The 16,738-nt window shown below is 38.2% G+C and overlaps 1 non-coding gene across 1 annotated transcript; it reads right to left on the bottom strand.

Moving 5' to 3' along the window:
• Window positions 1–1,510: 1,510 nt before the first annotated feature.
• On the bottom strand, window positions 1,511–1,617 carry LOC127099685 (small nucleolar RNA R71). Its single transcript, XR_007794162.1, has one exon. It is a non-coding gene; the product is annotated as a small nucleolar RNA R71 (small nucleolar RNA).
• Between the last annotated feature and the right edge of the window lie 15,121 nt (window positions 1,618–16,738).

Raw genomic sequence — 16,738 nt, 5'->3', positions numbered from 1 at the left:
ACTCGCTTTAGTTTATTTATTTTCCGCACTCGCTTTACTTTATTTATTTTTCGCACTCGCTTTACTTTATTTATTTTCCGCACTCACTTTACTTTATTTATTTTCTGCACTCGCTTTACTTTATTTATTTTTCGCACTCGCTTTACTTTATTTACTTTACGCACTTTACTCACGCCTCACATTCTAAAACAAACTTTTCATCATGATCAATACCGTTGTGTTTGTTTGTGTTACCATGTCTGGCTAAATCTTTTAAAGGTTAGATTGTAAGGATCGTGGTTAAAGAGATGTTTCACATATTGAATCTGTAGAAATACTTTAAAGGCTGTTTTGATTTTTAACTTGAGTTTTCTAAAACAAACTTGGTTAGTTTTAATTATTCAAGGAGTGCGAAAGCACCCTGGCTTAGTAACTAGGAATTTTTATCACTTTAAGGAAAAACTATTTTTGAAACTATTTTCGGACGCGTTGATAGATTTAAAATCAGGAAACTCCTTGGGTAAACTTTCCAAATCAAAATCACTTTTCAACTAAGTTTACGAGTCTTATTTCTTAAAAATAAGTTTACTACACTAGCGTTTTGCGCACCTTTTATAAGTGACAATAAAAGGCCTTAATTTAAGGGTAAACTCGGTTCTGAATACGCGAAAGCGACAGTTCCTGTTAAATTGATTCTTTTCAAGAGTAGGAAATATTGCCTCATAAGTAGTTATATTTAGACAATCGAAACATCACTTAACTGACGTGAAATACATTCAACCTGTCTTTACCTGCATTTATTATTTACCGTTATTTTGCAAACCCAATATCTCTTTTATACCGCCTTAGATAAACACCGTAACGATAGTAATCGATAGATTGACGATTGGTCTCTGTGGCATCGATATTCTTTTATATTACTTTGACGTTATTCGTGCACTTGCGAATTCACACGATCAAGTTTTTGGCGCTGTTGTCGGGGAACAACTTTGTCAAATTTCGTACCATGTTGTTACACCGTCTAGACTAAGGCATTATTAGCCGGTAAATGCGAATTACCCGTAGTACCGGAAATTTAGTAGATCCTTTAGCGGAACCCGAATGTTACACTTGTATACGCCTCTTACTCACCAGAATTAAGAAAGTTATGGCCGAGAATCGCGACCGGAGACCTCTTAAGGAATTTGCCCAACCCTCTGATGAGGAACCTAGTTTGAGTATTGTAAACCCCCTTATTCCTGCTAACATTTCCGAACTAAAACCGTCTTTGTTGCAATTAGTGCAACATAACCAATATGCGGGTCTCACTACTGAGAACCCAAATCAATATTTAAAAGTTTTTATCCAACTGGCCGACACCTTTAAATCTAACGGCGCTTCACACAATGTGACCTGTTTGAGATTATTTCCTTTCTCCCTCAAGAATAGAGCACATTCATGGTTAGATTCACTTCCAGCTAAATCAATAACTACCTAGGAAGACCTTAGGAGAGTATTCCTTGCTAGATATTTCCCCCCTAAACAAACTGTTGTTCTTCGAAACAAAATAACTAGATTTACTCAAAACCAAGGAGAATCAATTTTTGAAGCTTGAGAGAGATATAAAGAGCTATTAAGATTTTGTCCACACCATGGCCTAGAACAATGGTTGGTCGTTCATACCTTCTACAATGGCGCTGCCGCAAGTGACGCGCTGATGAACAAAACTTATCCTATAGCTTATGACCTAATTGATGATATGGCCCAAACCATTACCAATGGGGAACTGAACGAGCATCAATAGAGAAAAAGGAGACCCAAGGTGGAATACATGAGATAAGCTCTCTAGACATGATGCAGGAGAAAATGGATGCTTTAACCCTTAGGATTGTACATATGTCTACAAACACTAACACCGCAGTGGTAGTCCATATAGAGTGTGAACTATGTCGATCCAAAGGACACGAATCAGCGGAGTGTAACCTATTGAAGGACCTGAACACCGACCAAGTGAATTATGCCCAAGGTAACCCATTTTCAAACACTTAGAACCCTGGATGGAAGAATCGTCCGAATTTCTCCTATAAAAACCAGAACCCTATCCAAAATCATGCACCTCAGAGACCGCAAGGTTATCAAGCCCAAAAACCAAACCAACCTATGCAAGTTATGCCCTAGAAGTCTAACCTTGAGAAGATCATGGAGAGCTTTATATCGTGCCAGACTCAGCAAAATAAAGAATTCCTAAACTAGAACATTCACGTAAACAAACTTATAACGCAATTAGGAACCAAGGTTGATCAGATAATCACTCACAACAAGATGATTGAAACTCAGATCTCACAGGTAGCACAAAACCAAGCCCCACAGACTACACCTGGAGGACAATTCCCTGGACAACCTCAACCAAACCCTCGAGGGCAAGCTAACGCTATCTCGTTACGAAGTGGGACCGCTTACGAAGGGCCTCATAACCCAGTAATGAGCGAGTCCAAAACTTCTAAAGAAAATGTACCTACTAACCAAGAAGAGGAACCGGAGGAACCAGAGAAACAAACCGACCAAGAAGGAGAAGCCAAGGATAAAACTTACAAACCACCACCCCCGTACACACCACCAATCCCATATCAGCAAAGACTTAAACAAACTAAAGTCAATAACCAATACCAAAAATTTATAAAAGTAATAGAGAAGCTTCATGTAGAAATTCCTTTTACCGAAGCTATTACCCAATCGAATTTCTCAAAGACATCTTAACCAACAAGCGTAGGCTTGACGATCCAAAACCCTTGGAATGCAACTTTATTTCCGAGGATAAACTTTCTAAGAAGGAGAAAGACCCTGGTAGTTTTTCTATACCTTGCATTTTAGGGAGTCATGTGATCGACAAAGCTTTCCTAGACTTAGGCGCTAGTGTGAGTTTAATGCCCTTAGCTGTATGTAAAAGGTTAAACTTAGGAGAATTACAACCAACTAAGATGTCCCTCCAATTAGCCGATAGGTCTGTTAAGTATCCTATAGGCATTTTAGAAGACATCCCAGTTAGGACGGTCAACCTTATATCCCAATAGACTTTGTGGTCATGGATATCAAAGAAGACGAAGATATCCCAATCCTTTTAGGTAGACCATTCTTATCAACATCCGGAGCTATAATAGATGTTAAAATAGGAAAATTAACCTTCGAAGTATGAGATGAAAAGATCGAGTTCATTCTTTCGAAATTCCTAATGGCACCAATTCTAGGAGACGCATGTTATGCGATCGATATCATAGATGAGTGCATAAGAGAATTTGATCAAGGAGAACCTAAGATCGAACCATTTTTAAACCCGGATGAAAAGGATGACGAGCTAGAGGAAACGAAACCTCACGAATGTTTGGACCTTACTCCAGACTTTTCACCAAATTCTCAAAAACCAGCCCAAGAACTTTAGGAACTACCCAAGAACCTAAGATATGAGTTTTTGGATAAAAAAATGATCCATCCAGTAATAGTTAGTGCCACCTTAAACCAAGATGAGACAAATCGACTCTTGAAAGTTTTAAGAAGATACCCCTCTGCCTTAAGGTACAAGATCTCTGATTTAAAAGGTATTAGACCATCCGTGTGTATGCACAGGATCTTGCTAGAGGAGGATTCAAAACCTTCCAGAGAGCATCAGAGACGAATCAACCCTGTAATGAGTGAGGTGGTGAAGAAGGAAGTCCTTAAATTGCTGGAAGTTGATATAATCTATCAGATCTCTGATAGTAAATGGGTAAGTCATGTACATGTGGTACCCAAAAAGGGCGGCATCACAGTCGTGCAGAACGAAAAGGGAGAGCATGTCGCTAAACGCATAGAAGGTGGATGACGTATGTGCATAGATTATAGGAAGCTCAATAAGGCAACTAGGAAAGACCATTTCCCTCTTCCATTCATAGATCAAATGCTTGAGCGTCTTGCCAGACACTCTTACTTTTGTTATCTGGATGGATATGCTGGATTTTTCCAAATACCCATACCCCCTGAGGATCAAGAGAAAACAACCTTTACCTGTCCTTACGGAACGTTTGCTTACAGACGAATTCCGTTTGGGCTCTATAATGCGCCAACTACTTTCCAACGTTGTATGATGTCAATCTTCGCAGATTATCTCAACGGAATTATGGAAGCATTTATGGACGATTTCTCGACGTGTGGGTTAGACTTTGAAGATTGCCTCATTAACCTTGAGAAAATCCTAGAGAGATGCGTAGAAGTTAACCTTGTGTTAAACTGGGAGAAGTGCCACTTTATGGTTAAAGAAGGCATAGTGTTAGGACATATAATATCTGAAAGAGGCATTGAGGTCGATAAAGCAAAAGTAGAAGTTATAGAAAACCTTAACCCTCCTAAGACAGTTAGAGAAGCCCGTGGTTTCCTTGGACACTCCGGTTTCTACCGACGCTTCATAAAAGACTTCTCTAAAATAACAAAACCCCTGATCGGCCTTTTGATGAAAGACATTGAACTCATTTTCGATGAAAAATGTATCGAGGCCTTTAACCATTTAAAACAAGCATTAATTTTAGCACCCATTCTACAAACTCCGGATTGGACTAAACCCTTCGAAATAATGTGTGATGCTAGCGATTTCGCTATAGGAGATGTTTTAGAGCAAAGAAAAGATAAGAAACTACACGTAATATATTACGCTAGTAGAACCCTAGATGCCGCTCAATTAAATTATACAACAACAGAGAAGGAACTCTTAGTTGTAGTCTTCGCAATTGATAAATTTAGGTCTTATCTCCTAGGATCTAAGATTATAGTCTATACAGACCATGCATCTATTTGTTACCTTCTGAGCAAAATGGATGAAAACCTAGATTACTCAGGTGGATCCTTTTGCTACAAGAATTCGACTTAGATATTAGAGACAAAAAAGGAACAAAAAACGTAGTTGCTGACCATCTTTCCAGACTAGAGCATTTAAAGCGAGATCGTTTACCTATAAATGATGACTTCACCTATGACAGACTGATAGCTAAGATAGATACCGCTCCCCTTGAACCTGATAGAGACAACTTTGGGACGATTTCAGAAATTAGCAGAGTACCATGGTACGCTGATTTTGAGAACTATCTAGCCGCTGATATCATACCACCTGACCTCAATTATCAACAAAAGAAGAAGTTCTTTAAAGATATAAGACACTTCTATTGGGACGAACCACTCCTTTTCAAAAGAGGAACTAATAACATATTTCGACGTTGCGTCCCGGAAGAAGAAGTCAGAAACATCATAGAGCATTGTCACTCTTCACCCTATGGTGGACATTCAAGCACATCCAAGACATACGCTAAGATCCTTCAAGCTGGTCTTTATTGGCCAACATTATGACGTGATGTCCGTACTTATATTGTCCAATGTGACCGGTGCTAGCACGCTGGAAACATCTCAAGACGTGACGAAATGCCTTTGAAGAACATCCAAGAAGTAGAACTATTTGACGTTTGGGGTATTGATTTCATGGGACCTTTCCATCTTCATTGGGAAACAAGTACATTTTGGTAGCCGTTAACTATGTGTCCAAGTGGATAGAAGCTATAGTCGCACCCACCAACGACACAAGAGTAGTCATCAAGATGTTCAAGAATAATATCTTCCCCAGATTTGGAGTTCCACAACTTGTCATAAGTGATGGTGGATCACATTTTATATCCAGGATATTTGATGAACTCTTGAGGAAATATGGAGTGAAACACAGAGTAGCAACACCATATCACCCCCAGACTAATGGTCAAGTGGAAGTATCTAACAGAGATATTAAGCAGATCTTGGAGAAAACTGTATCCGTATCTAGAAAAGATTGGTCTGAAAAGCTAACAGAAGCACTGCGGGCTTACATAACTTCTTACAAAACCCCTATTGGAACTACACCGTACCAGTTGGTCTACGAGAAGTCATGCCACTTACCTTTTGAACTCAAGGACAGGGCATATTGGGCCATCAAGACCCTGAATTTGGATTACCTAGCATCTGGCAAGAAGCGAATCCTTGATATCCACAAATTGGAGGAACTCTGCCAGAACGCTTACGAGAATGTCGTTATATACAAAGAAAGAACCAAAGCTTGGCATGACAAAAGGATTGTGAAAAAGGAATTTAATATAGGAGACTCTGTTCTCCTCTTCAATTCGAGATTACGACTTTTTCCAGGTAAGCTGCGTTCGAGATGGACATGCCCCTTTGAGGTTTCCAAAATCTTAAAATTAGGAGCAGTTGAAATCCGGAACAATTCCTGTAATCCGTTTGTGGTAAATGGACAAAGACTGAAGCAATACCAAGGAGGTGACATCCCCATAGAATGTCATGACCAAACTCTGATCGACCCTCTAGTTCCTACCTCTAACATATAAAGTTCGAATTGTCAAGCTAACGACGTTAAACAAGCGTTGCATGGGAGGCAACCCATGATTTCTTTTCCTTTACTTTTACTATTTTCAAAGTTTTTTTTTTATGTTTTTTTTACATATATGTATATCTATGTGGAGACTAACAGTTATGATATTTGCGATTTCAGGTGTCCTCTGTTTCTAATCTAACTTTTCAGGAATGGAGAATATCGATACTATGCTAGTAATCTTTTGTGACCCAGTTCAAGAGCAGCGCTACGCCATGCTTTCCCAACGCCCAATGTTGCCCACCAGATATCTCGACTCGAGCTGCATGGAGGCATTAGGCGTTGAGCCTAGTGTCAAGCATTTGTGCAATCAGGTGCAGTGGGATGAATACATTGATGATATGCATGTGACTTACAGGAACCTGACTTTGGAGTTGCTGAGCTCGTTGACCTATGAGCCCTATGTTGGTCATGCCAGTGATGGAGGATACATTAGTTTCAGGTTGTTTGGGGCAGAATACACCTTCAACCACAAGCGTTTCAGTGACTTGCTTGGATTTCAGACTGCCTATGATGCTTCATCTGAGCTCCCCATGAGCTATTTTCTGAGCCGATACGTCGAGAAGTTTTGGAGTGACATTACGTGTGGAGGTAGTCCTGACCCTTCCACCCAAATCCCCAACAAGATTCACAACCCTGCTTTCAGATACTTCCAGATGATCATTGCCCACACCTTCCCGGGGAAGAGTGACCCTGATACACATGTGAGTGCTGAAGATATCTTCTTCATGTATTGTACCACTCAGTCACGCCCAGTAGATTGTGGAGCTTTCCTGATCGAGAGTCTATATCTTAATGCTCGCTCTGCTGCAAGCCCTATACATGTTGGAAGCACGGTGACTCATATAGCCTCATCCTTGGGACTCGATAGAAGACTATCTCACCTGACGTCTTATTGCAGCTACACCTTGATGGATACTGATTTCTGTTTGGACCGTGGCCTCATGAGGAGATCTTCTTTCCAATCGGATCAATACAAGCTATTAATCGAGGGTGAGACTATTCACTACCTCACTTTACCTGACCCTCAGGTGACTTGTGTTATTGATCAGGCCAATTGGGCCTACGCCATAGAAGGGCAGGGAGAGACAGTAGACGAGCCGAAAATCGCACCTATCCGAATCAAAGTTCGCACCAAAAATCCAAATCTCCAGACTCCAAGCATGCAATCTAAATTGGTTAAGCTTCGCATGGAGATAGCCCAGCTTCGCCAAGAGCTTGCTGACGTTGCTTTGCAGGTCGAAGTATCAGTCGCCTTGCATGACACCGAGACTGATATACTGAATGATAAGATCGGTGACCTCTGACGCCAGATCGCAGAGCTTCGAGGATACGAAGTCAAGGAGACTCCACCATACCCTGAGCATTGATGCCATCATGAACCGAGAAATACCGTTTGAATTTCCCTATTTTCCCGTTATTTATTAGTCATGCTTATTTTTATTGTTTCCTTTGACATTATGCTTGCTTTATTTTTCCTAAGATCTCTGGACTCGTGAATTATTATTATTATGATTATTATTATTATTATTATTATTATATATATATATATATATATATATATATATATATATATATATATATATATATATATATTATTATATTTTCATGTCCATCTTGTTTTATTTTGTTTTATTTTACTTTACTATTTTGTTTTGTTTTATTTTATTTTGTTTTATTTTATTTTATTTTGTTTTATTTTATTTCGTTTTATTTTGTTTTATAAAGCTTAAATTGAAAAAATAGCATTCATAGAAAACCTATGTGCACACCCCCCTTACAAAAAATGAAGACAAAAAGACAAAGGCCCAAGTAGCAATGACCAAATCCGGCCCAACCAAATCCGAAGACATGGCGGGCGCCATAAGCATCATGGAGGGCGCCATGACGTAATGGGCAGAATTCTCATTTTCACCATTTTTACCTCCTTTAACCTCTCCAAACCTATTTTCTTCTTCTCCCAACTCCATCAAAGTTCTTAACAAATTCCCAACTTTCTCATTTTGACTATAAACCATTACCATTTCCAAACTTCACTTCTCCATTTCTCCACCAAAAACCCACTAAACTCCATTTTTCATTTCCTTTCTATAAATACTCATTTTTCTCTACAATCACCATTAATGTCCGGAATGGAGTTCAACAACATCATTCTTCGTGGAGGAAAACCCGGTGAGCGACAAAACAAGATTTTGCAAAAATTGCAAACTCGGGAGATCCTCGCTACCAGGTATATCGACGAATACTGTTGGTACACTTTAGGCACATACCATAGTGTTTTCCACATGCTTGATAATTTAGGATTACATGATATTCTTTCTAGTAAAGCATCCACCTACAATAGGCTCACTAGGAAACTTTTGAGTTCCCTAATTTACACTGTTTACCCTAGCACTGCTAGCACGGTAGGTACCATCTGTTTTAGAATGTTTAATGTAGAATACGAGTACACTATCGATGCTTTAGCGGGTTTGCTAGGAATGCCTTACGGTGAGGGTGTTATCTGTGAGACGCCCTTGGATGCTGAATGGGCACTCGAGGCATTTACTTTTTGGAATAGATTATCTAATGTGAATGTCACTTCCTTTGAAGGAATTTTGGCTTCTAATATTCATAACCCGACCATACATATTTTTAGATACCTTTTGGCATGTACCATATCTGGCCGGGAGAATTCTAACAAAGTAAATGCTCGTGAGTTGTTGTTTTTACAGGGTTGCCTCACTAATCGCAGGATCAATCATGTTCCTTTCATGTTGGCCCATATGTCTGCCATCCTTAAAAAGGGAGGAACCATCTCTCTTTCGGTCGTTTGATTACCTCCATTGCTAGAGCATTAAATCTACACGCTGAGTTAACCACCTTGGAACCACTCCCTCACCGCACCATTAACTTAAAGTTTTTGAAAGATATGAAATTATGCAAGGTGTGGCGAGCAGGTGGTTTTCACCTCATGATACATGGTGCAGCTGTACCCAATATTATTCTACCTTGCTCTCAGCGTACAAATGTGCGACATGCGAGGAACTGGATATATGATCTTGATGCTCCACCCTTTACCGGTCCTTTTCCACCTAAGGTTCCTATGGATGATGGGCAAGGGACCGATGATGAGTATGACTGAAGCGGCCATTCACCTGCTCATGATATTCCTGCTGCATCACCTGCACACACTGCACATTCTTCCTCTAACCCTTTTGCAGGTACCACTCCCGGTTTCTACATCAATGAGGAGATGTGGCGCGAGCACCTGGCTCGTGAGGAAAGGCGTGACACCCTCCTGAATACCATAAACCAACAATTGACAGATAATATGAGTTTTATGGTAGCTTCCCAGCAGCGTAGTGAGCAAGCACATCGGACTATCACTGAGTCCTTGCTTGCGATCACTAATGAGCAGCATCGCTAGCGACAGGCTAATGAGCGTCACTTTGCTCTTATCGATTCCACCCAAGGATCTCTCTTAGGTCGCTCTCAGCAACTGCAGGAAGGACTTAGTACTCGTAGCAGACGTCATCGACCCAGGCATCCTGACCATGGTGGTGACGATGACGGTACCAATGCTCACCCCTAGTTCTCTCTCTCTCTCTCTCTCTCTCTCTCTCTCTCTCTCTCTCTCTCTTTCAAGTTACTCCTACCCAATCTCATATCGAAACATTGGGGACAATGTTCGGTTTAAGTGTGGGAGGAGATTTTATTGCTTTTTATCTTTCCTTTATTTTTATCGTTTTTTTATCGCTTTCCTTTACTTTTATCGCTTTTTACCGTTTTCCTTTATTTTTAGTATGTTTTATGTGTTTTAGTTGTTTGTTTTCCCTTTCAATGTGTTTGACGAGTCATCTGTATAGTGTATCCGTATTTCTCCCATTTCTTTAACCTTACCAAAAAAAATTGAGCAAAGAAAACAATACATCTTGAATATTCAGGCTATAAGACAGGTTTATAACAGGATGTAAAAGACATGGGAAAACGTTTTCTAAAATTCGGGATTGTCTTAACACCTCAGGCTTCATGATTATAAGAGTCGATCCTAATACCTCATATGATGTGCCCCCAATTTTTGTTCAAAATATGTCCTTAAGTAGTTTATCCTTGCAGTCATCTTCGGCTTAAGCATGCTCTACGTAGGGGACCGATGAAAATAAGTGAATGATCATAAAAATTCTTGCTTTGTTCTCAAGTCATATGAAAATCCGGACGAGGTGACTCTCACACGGTCATTTAACCTAGCAAAATAAAGACATATGCGAAAAATGCAGAAGAAAAAAAAATCTATATATATAAATAAGCTTATTTGTTGGTTGGTTCAGAGGTATCTGCTGCTGAACTTGGTAGGGTGGATTACGATCCAATCCCCCACAAATGCAAATTGGGTTAAATAAAGGGGTTACACCAACTTATGCACCAGAGCCCCATGCTTAGAAAAATGAAAAAAATAATAAGCCTATTTGTTTGTTGGTTCAGAGGTACCTGGCGTTGAACTTTGTAGGGTGGATTACGATCCAATCCCCCACAACTGCAAATTGGGTTGAATAAAGGGGTTACACCAACTTATGTACTAGAGCCCCATGCTTAAGATCATAATCACTAAACGGTCACTTTACTATGAGTATGTACGGATAACGGGCTTAATGTGATTGCACCTGAATGAAAAGGACTTTAAGAAAATGAAAAGAAGGCCTAGGTATGGTGGGGTAATGTGGATTGATTTGTATAGGAACAAAGCCTACGACCGCATTTGCGGGAAGTGTCACTACAATATCCTTAGTTCGATTCGTTAGTACCTATCGATACAATCCTTGAATGAACTCATAAGTCTTTTTGCCTTGAATTAACTCTAGTTGATATTGTTTTTCTTGCATAAACTATAAAGAGTTTTGCTTGAGGACAAGCAAAGGTTTAAGTGTGGGAGAATTTGATCACACTGAATTACACCGTATTTTTGACTCGGATTTCACATGTTTATTAGGACTTTATTATCATTTTGTTTGTATTATGCTCTCTTTTATGTTGTTTTCAGATATTTAGCACTTTCGGACCCTTTTGGAAGAAACCAAGCAAAAAGACCTAAAATTAGGGTTTTTCGGCGAAAATTGTACACATGACGTTGCACATGGCGGCCACTATAGGAGAAGCCATGACTCACCAGCCCTCAACCAGGAGGTAACCGCCACGTTCCCATGATCTTTCCCATTTACACACATGGTGGGCGCCATGAAGGGATGGCGGGCGCCACCTTTGGAAATCACGTTCCCACTAAGGAGAAGTTGGAGGGAACCATGGTCCTTGCAAGCTGCTGAAATCCTCTATAAATAGTTCGTTCCATTTCATTTTCAAATCATCCAACTTAGTTTACAACACTAAGCTTATATTTATCATTTGTAATAGCGGTAATCCATCACATCGGGGGGTCATCGCACCTTAGTGAGATTGAGTTGGGTCACTTTGAGTTGTTGTCGTCTTTAGCTTCAGGAGTCGGAGGTTTATTTTTCTTGTACCAGATTTAAAGCCCTCAGTTAGGAGCAGGTTCTTATTTATGCTTTTATTTTATTTACTTTCAGTCTACACTTTTGTTTTATTTATTTACCGCACTCGCTTTACTTTATTTATTTTCCGCACTCGCTTTACTTTATTTATTTTCCGCACTCGCTTTACTTTATTTATTTTCTGAACTCGCTTTACTTTATTTATTTTCCGCACTCACTTTACTTTATTTATTTTCCCGACTCGCTTTACTTTATTTACTTTACGCACGTAACTCATGCCTCACATTCTAAAACAAACTTTTCATCATGATCAATACCGTTAGAATGTAAGGATCGCGGTTAAAGAGATGTTTCACATATTGAATCTGTAGAAATACTTTAAAGGTTGTTTTGATTTTTAACTTGAGTTTTATAAAACAAACTTGGTTAGTTTTAATTATTCAAGGAGTGCGAAAGCACCCTGGCTTAGTAACTAGGAAATTTTATCACTTTAAGGAAAAACTATTTTTGAAATTGTTTTCGGACACGTCGATAGATTTAAAATCAGGAAACTCTTTGGGTAAACTTTCCAAATCAAAATCACTTTTCAACTAAGTTTACGAGTCTTATTTCTTAAAAATAAGTTTACTACTTTAGCGTTCTGCGCACCTTTTATAAGTCACAATAAAAGGCCTTAATTTAAGGGTAAACTCGGTTCTGAATACGCGAAAGCGACAGTTCCTGTTAAATGGATTCTTTTCAAGAGTAGGAAATATTACCTCATAAGTAGTTCTATTTAGACAATCGAAACATCACTTAACTGACGTGAAATATATTCAACCTGTCTTTACCTGCATTTATTATTTACCGTTATTTTGCAAACCCAATATCTCTTTTATACCTCCTTAGATAAACATCGTAACGATAGTAATCGATAGATTGACTATTGGTCTTTGTAGGATCGATATTCCTGTATGTTACTTTGACGTTATTCATGCACTTGCGAATTCACATGATCATTTCAAACTTAACCTGTTGGAATAAAATTGGTTGATACCATAAACCTTGGGCTTTGACGATAACAAAGTATTTAAAGAACAATTGGGTATTCTAATATTTGTTCATGTATATAAGATTATAAGACTAAGAACAAATGAAGAGAAGCTTGAAGATTCAGAATCTGAAGTTTAGACTCTAGCTTTGAATATCACTTCTGAAGACTCTGGCTCTAATGGAATATCCATAGTCTGAAGAAGTTAACATCTTAGAAAGTCATCCTCTGGTGATCCAGACTCTAAAGCTTCCAAAGCCAAGAAGCAGACTCTGAAGAGATCCACCTCTGAAGAGTGACGTCTGAAGAAAGTCAACCTCTAAAGGATCAAAACATGGGTTCCATGATATGAAGGTTGTCTAATCTCTTTCATGAAGGAAACTCTGGCATACTCAGATATCTTTTGTTCACGTGAAGACTTAAGGAAACATATCTTCATAGTGTCTGAACTTCAACAGATAATTCCTCTGCAGAAAGATGCTTTCTTCATGTGGCCAGTCAAGTACAAAGCTTATCCAACTTTTTGGTGAAAGTCATCCAACGTTTATTTTCTTTCTCTCTATATAAGAAGCAAGACTTAAAGAAGAAGACTAATACACTACAATACAAGACTCTGATCCTTGAAATTTTCAAAGAGAAGCCACTCTATCAAATTAGCTAGACTTAAATTATTAAGAGTCCTAACAAGTTGTATTCTATTTACACCTCTGATTGCATATCAAGTGTAGTTTTACCCAAAATCTCTTAACGGTTTGTTATAGAGTCAAAATTCTCTTGCTTTAGTGCTTGAGAATTGAAAGTCTCTTTCTTGTATGCTTGAGAATAAAAGTCTCTTACTTGAGGGTTTGAGCATTTGAAGTATCTTACTTGTGTTCTTGAGCATATAAGTCTCTTACTTGAGAGTTTGAGAATTTGAAGTCTCTTGCTTGTATGCTTGAGCTTAAAAGGCTCTTACTTGAGGGTTTGAACATTGGAAGTCTCTTGCTTGGTGTTTGAGCATTTGTAATCTTGTTGGGTATAATAAAAATCTCATGGAAGTACAAGGGGAATGAACTACTCTCAAGTTATGAGAGGAACCAGGATAACTGTTGTGTGTATTTTCTTTTAGTTTCTTGATTTTTGATCTTATCATTACACTGCTATTAACTTTGCAACTCTGAGTCAGATTCTGCTTCAGAATCTAATAAGGAATTTCAGAAGCAAACATAGTGATTTTGATTCAGACTATGAATTAAGTGTTCATAATCTTATTCAGATTAATCAGAAACAAAATAATAAAAATCTTAGAGGAGAAAAGCCAACACAATTCAACCTTATAGGAATTGTGAAGGGACTATATGTAGTCTCGGATTATGAGGGGAACTAGTATAAACCTTATGTTTTCTTTATTTTTTCACACTTTACTGCTTTCATAACCTTACATCAAACTAGTAAAATAAAGAAAAACTCCTTTAAAATATAAAAAAATTCAAAGCACCAATTCCCCCCCCCCCCTCTTAGGTGCACTCCATTCTTACAATTGGCATCAAAGTAGGTTAAGGTAATTGTTCCTAAAAGATCCACAATGGCTTTCACTCTTGATCTCTTCTATCCAAATCATTCATTACATTTCATCAAAAATCATCACACAAAAATTGAATTTTTCACTTGACTTGAATTTGAATTTGGAGGGAAAAAAGTCTATTTCAAAAATATGCATTTGCCATACTTCCAATCACTTGAATTTGATCTAAAACAATATTTGGAGGGTGTTTGGCTAATAACTCGTGCACTGTAGCAGGTTCCATGCACATGAGGGGTGTTTGATCAATTTGCACATAAACTTGCATTTTCCTTAATCCTTGCATTTTGGCTAAGCTTGATTAACAAAGTGGATTAGCAGCACATATAAATAGATAGTGCTAACAGAATTTCTGATTAACACATCATTTGCCCCAGATCTAGATCCAATTCCGAAATTGCTCAAACTTTTTCTCTCCATTTTTCTGCAAAAATTTTCATAGAACTTGCATTGTTCTTCGAGGATCCATCATTCACAAGCACTTTGGAGTGGAATTGAAGCAAGGAATCACCATTTTCAAGCCAAATCGAGGATTGTAGCAAGAAGCTTCATCAATGGCAGCTGAAGATTTGAGCTAGATCGTGCAAGCTGAACTCCCAATTCTTCATCCATTCCATCATATATGAGCTAAGGATCATCTGTTTTTGCCTTTGAAGACTTGAAAGCTGCAATTTCACATCTGCATCTTCATAGAGGTCAGATCTTGAATCCTATAATTCTTGAAATATTGATGTGCTTTCTATAGATCTTGCCATGCTGAGTGTACTGCGCTTTGAATCGTTGATTTTCATTGAGAATTGAATGAGTTCTTGTGATTTTAAGTTTGATAGCCAAAACTTCTTCTGCCCGATCCAAGCATGTTAGCACGAATTAGGTTTAATCAACGTTGGATTAGTGATGTGCATGAGAAGAGGAAGCCATTGATATATCATTTGTGAATTTCTGTGACAAACTGTTCTTGATGATGAATGCGTATGAAGATGTGATGAACACTTAGGGTTTCGCTGCCCATATTTTTCCAGATCCTTGTTGAACGTGTATGTGCATGCATTTTTGTGTTTTTCGCCCATGTGTTGGTCCACTTGTCGCCACCGGATTGGGCCTGCGTTTCACTTAAGTGAAACGCATCGTTTTACCTTGGCCAGAGTTCATTTTATTTACAATGTTGCCATTATTTCATTTAAATCATTTAATCCATTTCCATTTCAATTTTAATTTCATTTTCATCTTCAATCTTACAAAAATCATAAGTCATTCAATATTTGTCCAAATAATGTGAGGTTTTTTCCATGATGTTCCTCATGATCTCTAGAATTTTATGGTGATTTTTCCAGAATTTGTGCACGTGTGGATTTTTATTTTGGCTAGGGAATGTTCATACATGTGTTATCTTGCTATGCCTTGCCATTTTGCTTGTGAAATGATGATGCTTAATCCAATGCCTCTCAAACTTTTTGTGCTTAAACTAGACATGTTCATGGTCATTTTGGTATAGAGTTTGCTATTTTTTCATTTCTGGTTGATGAGATGTGATTTTTTGAATAGAGGTGTGACAATGTGTGTCACACCATTGCTTGCTTGACTTTCTGATTTTATTTGCCATGCTATTTCAATGCCAATAGATGAGATCTTTTGCATGGTGCTACTGCTGGATGTTAGGATTGAGTGTGAATTTTCATGGAATTTTTGAGTGCATTTCCAATTTGTTTGATAATTTCTCCTCTGTTTGACCAATTGTGGATTTTTTGTGAGTCGTGATCTTATTTGATTTGTGCAATTCTTGTTGTTTATTGTATGGACTTGAAATTTTACACATGTATTATAAACACATTGAGGTTTGTCATGGCTTTGATTTGGTTCATTTATCTTATGCCAATTCTGTTTTGTGCTTGCTTGAAGTTGATGTATGATTTGGTGCCTTGTATGAGCTTGTTTGAACATGCTTTGCCTTATGGATTTTAATTGACATACTTATCCTTATCCAAATGACTTGAATTTTGGTATGCTGATCATGTTATGAGTGTTGTTTAGCCATGATTTTTCCTGGGATTTATTGAAATGTTTGTGAGTTGATTTAAATTGAATCTTTATGTTTGGTTCTATGAGCTTCAAATTGCATACTTTGCCTTCTTTGCCTCATGAAATAGAATTGGTGAATGACATGAATGTGAGACCACTTGGATTTGTTTCTTATTTGATTGAACTTGATTTTTGATAAGTTTCATGTTCTGTTTTGGTTTATTGCTCCCATTTTGACCCTAGGCCTTGTCCTA

Source organism: Lathyrus oleraceus, chromosome 6 (genome assembly GCF_024323335.1).
Source record: "Lathyrus oleraceus cultivar Zhongwan6 chromosome 6, CAAS_Psat_ZW6_1.0, whole genome shotgun sequence".
Classification (NCBI taxonomy): Eukaryota; Viridiplantae; Streptophyta; class Magnoliopsida; order Fabales; family Fabaceae; genus Lathyrus; species Lathyrus oleraceus.
This window is presented reverse-complemented; position numbering and strand designations above follow the sequence as displayed.